This window comes from Gavialis gangeticus, unplaced genomic scaffold (genome assembly GCF_001723915.1).
Source record: "Gavialis gangeticus isolate Ggan-Ray unplaced genomic scaffold, GavGan_comp1, whole genome shotgun sequence".
NCBI lineage: Eukaryota > Metazoa > Chordata > Crocodylia > Gavialidae > Gavialis > Gavialis gangeticus.
The window spans coordinates 73,689,345-73,696,198 of record NW_017729033.1 but is presented as its reverse complement, the minus strand read 5'-3'; the positions used below and the strand labels follow the sequence as shown (position 1 = coordinate 73,696,198).

The window sequence follows — 6,854 nt, the reverse complement described above, 5'->3', positions numbered from 1 at the left end:
GATACTACATTCAACCAGGTTTATCTCAAACCAGTTTCATTCATTTTCAAACTGGTTTATGTGCACTGAACAACTGTTCTGTTACAAGCTTAAACCAGTTTTTGATAACTTAAACCAGTTTATGAGTAATGTCTGTCCCCTCCCTGATCTGCTGCATGCCACACATGCTGTTTCTGCCACTTGTGACACATGGCTGCATGTTGGCTGTCCCTGATCTAGTCCAGCCCCTTGTTCAGAGCTTAATCACCTTTATCTAAATCATCCTACTTAAGTGTTTCTCTTACCTATTCTTAACACTGCACAAAAACTCCTCTTGCACAATGCCCATAAACATCAGAGAACACCTTAACTTAGGGGTTGGCAACCTATGACCCGCAGAGTCTGCAGAACTGTGACTTCAGTAGTGGGATGGGGAGGCCCTCCCCACCCTATTTTTGCTAGGAGGCAAAAACAAGGGCATATTTAAAACTGTGTTTTTTGCCTCCTGGCTGATCACAGGGTCCCTTGGCCAATCATCAGCACTGGGAGGTGGGGGAGGAGGTGAGGCAAGAAGAGCAAAATTAAAAGCACTACTGCAGAGCATACTTCTGGTAAGATTTAGGTAGATCCCTATCCATTATGTGTTTGTGCTTTTGATTATTCTTCCCTAGGTATAGTAACTTGCAATTATCATCTTGCTGTTTCTAGCCCAGCTCTCCAATCTGTTAAGACCCTTCTGAACTTACTCCTATCCTCCACTATGTTTGCAGTCCTTCCCAGTTTTACGCTGTCTGCAGACTTGCTGAAGAAGGTCTCTTTCTATTCTGTCATCCAAATAATTAATTAGCATTAGATCCTGTGGGACTCCACTTGAAATCTCTTTTCATACCAGCATGTTTCCATTCACAATGACCCTTTGCTTATGGCTATCAAGCCCCTTTTTTGAAGTGAGGGCAAGGCTTGAGTAGAGTGTCTAGTTCATAACTTTTCAGTCACAAATGCTCCTAATTTTAGTGTGTAATTTTTAATTTATTTAAAGATAGCACAGAAAGGGAATTGGGATTGCTTCCTTTTATGGGGCATAAAGTATGCCTGTACAGTATTAAGGTTTTTTACTTAAATTCTTTGTTTTTTTTTACATAAGAAAGGTAGGTCCTATTTTTCCCCTATATCTTCTGGAGTCAATGGACAGTGGTACAATATTTTAAATACTTCCTGTAAGTGAAACCGGATAAAATAGGATATATTATTTAGCCGGTTTGCAAGGTGGGGTGAGGGGCTGGAGGGAGATTTTTTTTAAAGGGATATTTAATATAAAATCCAAAGAAAAACATTGTTTAACAATTTTATTTTTTTATGATTCAACATCCTTCTTTATTCAGTCTGAGGCTATTTACTTGCCATCTACAACTAAGGCCTTATGCTGTTTGATACACTGTAGAACCATTTCTTTAATTGCATCTATAGGATAGAAGCACAAGTTATTTAATACCCCCATGCTGGCCATGTTGAACTGGTTTAATAACCTTTATATTTCTGTCTTGTGTCCATGGCTGCATTGTTCTAAACAATTATCAATTGAAGTATCTTCTGGTAAATAGCAACACAGCTCACAGCACAGTCCTGGGGAAATTTCACTATGCTGCTGCACTTTGGAATAATAATAGGAGGGGAATAGAATTATTTTCAACCAGTTTGCATCTACACTTGCCCTAAAATGGTTTGCTTTGAACCAGTTTTTAGACTTGTTGGAACTGTAATTTACTGTAAATCATTCTATGATCATTTGTAAATGTTCAAGAACTTCTTTATGTGGGTGTGAAATGTCACGTGTTTGGTATTAGAAAGGATGGCAGTTTTCTCAGAAGTAAACGAGGCTTCAGAATCCTCTAGAGGAAAAAAGATGTGCATTTCTATTATTTCAAAAAAGCGAGCATTTGCTTATTTGAATGTGGTGAGTGTGGTTTTTTTCCCATTTTCCCTCCTCCCCCCTACCCCAAACATTGAATGTATATTTTCATACATCATAAAGAAGCTGGAAAAGAATGTGACTTTCCTGTTAACGTTTTTTTTTCTCATTAAATCTCTTTTTAATGTCATGAGCTAGTACATGATCTTTGCAACGAACCACCTCACCAAAGTTTGTGTTCTCAGGTGTGCCAAATCCCTGACTGGAGGCAAGAGGGTGCTAGTAAATAACAGGAAAGATTCTGAATTTCCATGGATATGTTTGATAAGTCTGTCTTCCTTTTAGGCAGCCAGCAATGTTTAGCCTGTATTAAATGAAAGGAAAGGCTGTGTAGGGCTTTCAGGATGTGGAGTGCGTAAGTGGAGGAAAAATCAGAACTGTAAAAGCTCATTAGTGCTTTTGCATAGCCTCCACTCAAGTTTCAGCTCCTGAATGAAGCTGTAGCTCTGTCTGAAACTAAGGATAGAAAACAGCATTTTGAGGAAGGGAACAAAACCTAATTTTTATTCTGCTTGCATCTGAGTTCTCATCAAAATTCAACTGTGAATAGGATAAAAAAAGCATCATGATATTTGTTGTTTGGTTGGGGGTTTTTTGCTTGTCCAGTCTTATCTTTTGTTTGGAGGGGCTTCAGGGATGGATTGATATAGTTCCTTGTAGATGGACATTCTTTGGCATTATAAAACTATCCCCTTTGGTTACATAGCTATAAGAAATAAAACATCAACCTGGGACAGAAGACTTCAGAATTCTTGAAAACTCCAAAACTTAAGTCTGGAAAGCTTCTGTTCTGCAAGGCCTTTTAGTTCAGTCAGGGTTTTTTATTATTGTTTAAATGCTTTTGATTGACTGAAGAAGTCTGCTACTTACAAGTCAAAGTGAATTTTGTCATTGGCTTTTATAGAACCAGAGTGTTGTAAAAAGGATGATGCAGGAAATGTGAGGTGCAAAGGTCCTCATGTTGAGGACAGGCACTTTGTGCCAGAAAGCTTGCCTAACATGTCTCCCAGCTATACAGTTGGTCCACTAAACGATATCAGCAAAAAACCAAAACCTTGACACTCCCATCCTTTTGGGTAGAGGCGAGAAGTTGTATTCTCCCGTTTTAAAAAAACTTGGGTATCTTAGACCAGTGGGGGCCACCTTTTTGGCAGGCATGCCACAGATTGTCTCCACATGCCACACCAATCCCCCTCCCCTGCCCCATCTGCCATTCTGCTCTCTACTTCCTGCTCGGTGCTCCCAGCCTGATCTGCTTTCTGCTCCATGTCCTGTCAGCCACTGTGCTGCCTATTCCCTGCCCAGTCTGCTGCATGCCACACACGTAGGCTGCCTGAGCCACTTGTAGCACGTGTGCTGCAGGTTGGCCACTCCTACCCTAAAACACAGGCATGCCAACTGGTTACCAAGGAGGTAGCCAGGGTTGAGGTATATCAGTGAAATGAAGGTAAGCTACATAAGTTAATTTTCATTACTGCAGGGTAAGAGCATATACACAGACAGTCACCACTGATCCTCACCTTGGTAATTTGTTTATGTGCCTGTTTTCTTAAACTATGTGGTTTTTATTTTTCTATTTTTAATAGAAAATAGAAATATAGTCTGTGTGTGTGGTGTATTTATTTATTTATTTAATGACTATTGTACATGGCCCAGGAACTATGATAAATAAGCATTGTGTTATTGGATGCAGTCAGGACAAGTGAGGTAGTTTTAGTACACATGTTGGCTGCATACAGAAGTTAAAAACAAAAACCCATGCATCTGTATAGATTGGGAGTTTCAGCTGGGCTTCTTGGAGCTTTTATCTAATAGTTGATTGAATCACCTAAAAGTGCCAAAAAAGCCCCACTGCAATTCCCAATCTATACAGATGCTGGACAAGCCGGGTCCAACTAATGCAATGCCTCTTGGGCATGCGCTTGAGTGTACTAAGTTTAAAGTAAAGCACCGTTTTTGTTTTTATTGTCTCCCTTTAATCTTTGAAAGGTTTTACCAGTATTTGTCTTTATCACACGAATCTCCATCTGTGCAAATTTTTATAATCCATGGAGGTTCTAAAATGATACTCTCATACTTCAGGGTATAAACCAATCCTGCATTTTCTGGTATTATGAAAAGATTATTTAAGATCAGATTATTCTATAGCTGCCTACTAAGGGAATTTTTGCACCTTCCTTTTTAAGAATCTGGTATTGCCTACTACTGGATGTACAGTACTGGGCCAGAGGGACCAGTGATTTAGGTCCTATACAGAGGTGCACCGATATATTAGTTGCCTATCAGATCCACATCAAGAAAAGGGAAAATGATATTTTGGCTGTTATAGCCAATAATGTTTCCCAGTAATTATGCCTTCTGCCCCGGGCCCTGGATGGCTGGGGCCCTGGATGCCTGGGTTCCCTTGGAGAAATGGCGGGTTTCCCCTTGCAGGTAGGAAGCATTCTAGCTTACAAGGGGTCCTGCTTGGGGCTACCAGGAGCGAGGCACAAGAGGTGCTGTGTGCGTGTATGTGGCCGCATGCATGCATGCACATGGCCAGGAATGTAGCCAGGCAGCATGGAGGGAAGTCTGTGGAGGGGAAGGAACATGAGTGGGGCATACTGAGGCCCCCATGGTGAGAGGGAGTGGGGCAGGGGTTAGGGGCGCTGCCCAGCCACAGCAGTGCATGGGACCCAGGGCTAGGGCTTGGAGCAGGATGGAGCCATGGGCAGCTTGTCCAGAGGATGTTGGGGAGGGTGTGCAGCTCCAGGCCACTGTGCACACCCTCCAGTGGAGGCATGGGGGGGGCATGTGTCTCCTAGATTTGTGCACAGGGCAAATGCGGGCAGCTTGCTGTGGGCTTGGGGCTCTCCGCTCTGCTGCCTTTCCCTCAGGAGCCCCGCACCAGCTGCACACTCCCTGCTCGCCCAGTAGCAGTGGGGGTGGCAAGTTGTGCCCCCAGCTGCTGGGTGGGCAGGGGGCACATGGGCCAGCACAGGGCTCCTGAATCAAAGGCAACAGAGTGGAAAACCCCAGGCCCACAGCAGGCAGCCTGCATCCGGCCTCACCCTGCTTGGCTTTGCTCCGCTTAAACTCACCCCCACACTTTAAAATGGTGGTGGCGGTGCTTGAGCTCTAAAGCTCAATCAACACCCTCCCTCCCACCCAACAGCCCCACCACCATTTTTAAACACTGGGTTACTGATGCATAGATTTCATGTGAAGCAGGAGGCTGCTGGAGCACCTCCCCCTCTCCCCCCCCACCCCCCAAAAAAGATTTATGTCAGTAAATTGGTTATCGGATCAGCATTGGCTGATATGGTTGGCTTAACAATTGGCTATCAGTAGTGTACAAGAAAATCTTTATCAGTGCATCCCTAGTCATATGTACTTAAGTCAGGGGTTGTCAACCGGGGATATGCGTAACCACCAGGGGTACTTGGAAAGGGGCTAGGGGGTATGCGCAGGTGGATGGGTGGGTTTAGAGCACCGCCACCTCCCAGAAGCAGGGCTGGAGGAGGCAGGGTGAGGGCAGCAGCTTCCATCTGCGGGCCACAAAGGTGCTGCACAGCCAGCCAGATGCTGGAGGGGGGGAGGGGAGGAATCGCATGCAGCAGCAGGAGCCTCTGCCATTTACAACCACCCTGTGCCGCTGCTGCTGCATGCAAGTCCTTCCCACTCTGTGTCCGGCCACCACCACTCCCTGCCCCAGCTCTGCTAAAAGTGTACCCAGAGGGGTACACTCCTTAAAAAAGGTTGAAAACCCCTGTCTTAAGTGATTTGCTTTGCCCAAAGATACTCTGTAGTCTGATTCAATAGATTCACAAAACTCCTAGTCCTGTGCTTGTGTCTCTAACCTCTTTCTGCCTTTGGCAGCGGGATTTCTGAACTGCTGACTTAGTGATTACTATCCTCAAATAGATATTACATGATAAAAACAGAGAACCCTCTTGTAGTATGAGAATCAATCAAATTATTCATATGACATTCATAGCATCGGTCTGTACGGAACATTCTCTTTGCGTTCATGTGACCTGGCTCTCTCTGAACCTTCACTGATTTTATTTTCCTGTGGTTTCAAGTAATTCTTTCCCTGCATAGTACTGCTTTCATGGGATTGCTTTAACAGTTTGATTTGTCATGCCACCTGACAATTCTTTCAGAATTTGCCTTCCATTAATTTCCACCTGTGTCAAGAGTCATAAAAGTTTAATTAGATTATGTCTCTGAAATCTATCCAAACTAAACTCCTGTAGGCAGACATAAGTTAAAAAACAGGCTGTCACCTGATTGGGATATTCAGAAATACTTCCACAACAAATATTTTCAGCATATACCTGTGAAGAATGCACGGTAGTCCCAACTACAAATTCCTATGTGGATTCCTATTTTCACTAGCTTTTTCAGTGTAAACCAATAGTATCTTAATAGATCATTCTGATTCACTGTGAGATGCCTGTAAATTGCAAACCATTTTTTCCTAAAGCATTCTCTTGATTTTGTTCTTGCATTACTTTTATTCTAAGATTAATAACCATAGTCTGTCCACTGTACTGACACTTCTGTAAAGCTTTTCTTTTTTAATGAACCTTTTTCCCTTCAAATACTTAACACTAAATATGTTCGTTTGCATATTAGCAATACCTTTCAATTTCATATTTAAAATAATGAATTACATCTCTTGCAGTTATTGGATAGTGCTCCATACTGAAATTACTTAAAATAAATTCACTAGTATAAAATAGAAAAGCCATAGTAGGTTTAGATGACTCTTAACAGGGCCATTTTAGTTAAATGTTCAGTTTATACTTTTTAGTAACTGTGAAAAGGATGGTATTTGTAACTGAATCAAATGCAAAAGTATTTATTGTATCCGGTATAGCGAAGGAACGTGTGTGTGTGTGTGTGTGTGTGTGTGTGTGTG

The 6,854-nt window shown here is 42.6% G+C and overlaps 2 protein-coding genes across 5 annotated transcripts in view; one reads left to right on the top strand and one right to left on the bottom strand.

Moving 5' to 3' along the window:
* The window catches only part of PPAT (phosphoribosyl pyrophosphate amidotransferase), a 130,394-nt gene that overhangs the window by 32,621 nt on the left and 90,919 nt on the right, over window positions 1-6,854 (top strand). The window lies entirely within an intron of this gene.
* LOC109303831 (multifunctional protein ADE2) overlaps window positions 1-6,854 on the bottom strand; it is a 90,225-nt gene that overhangs the window by 55,451 nt on the left and 27,920 nt on the right. The gene's annotated exons all lie outside the window — the stretch shown is intronic.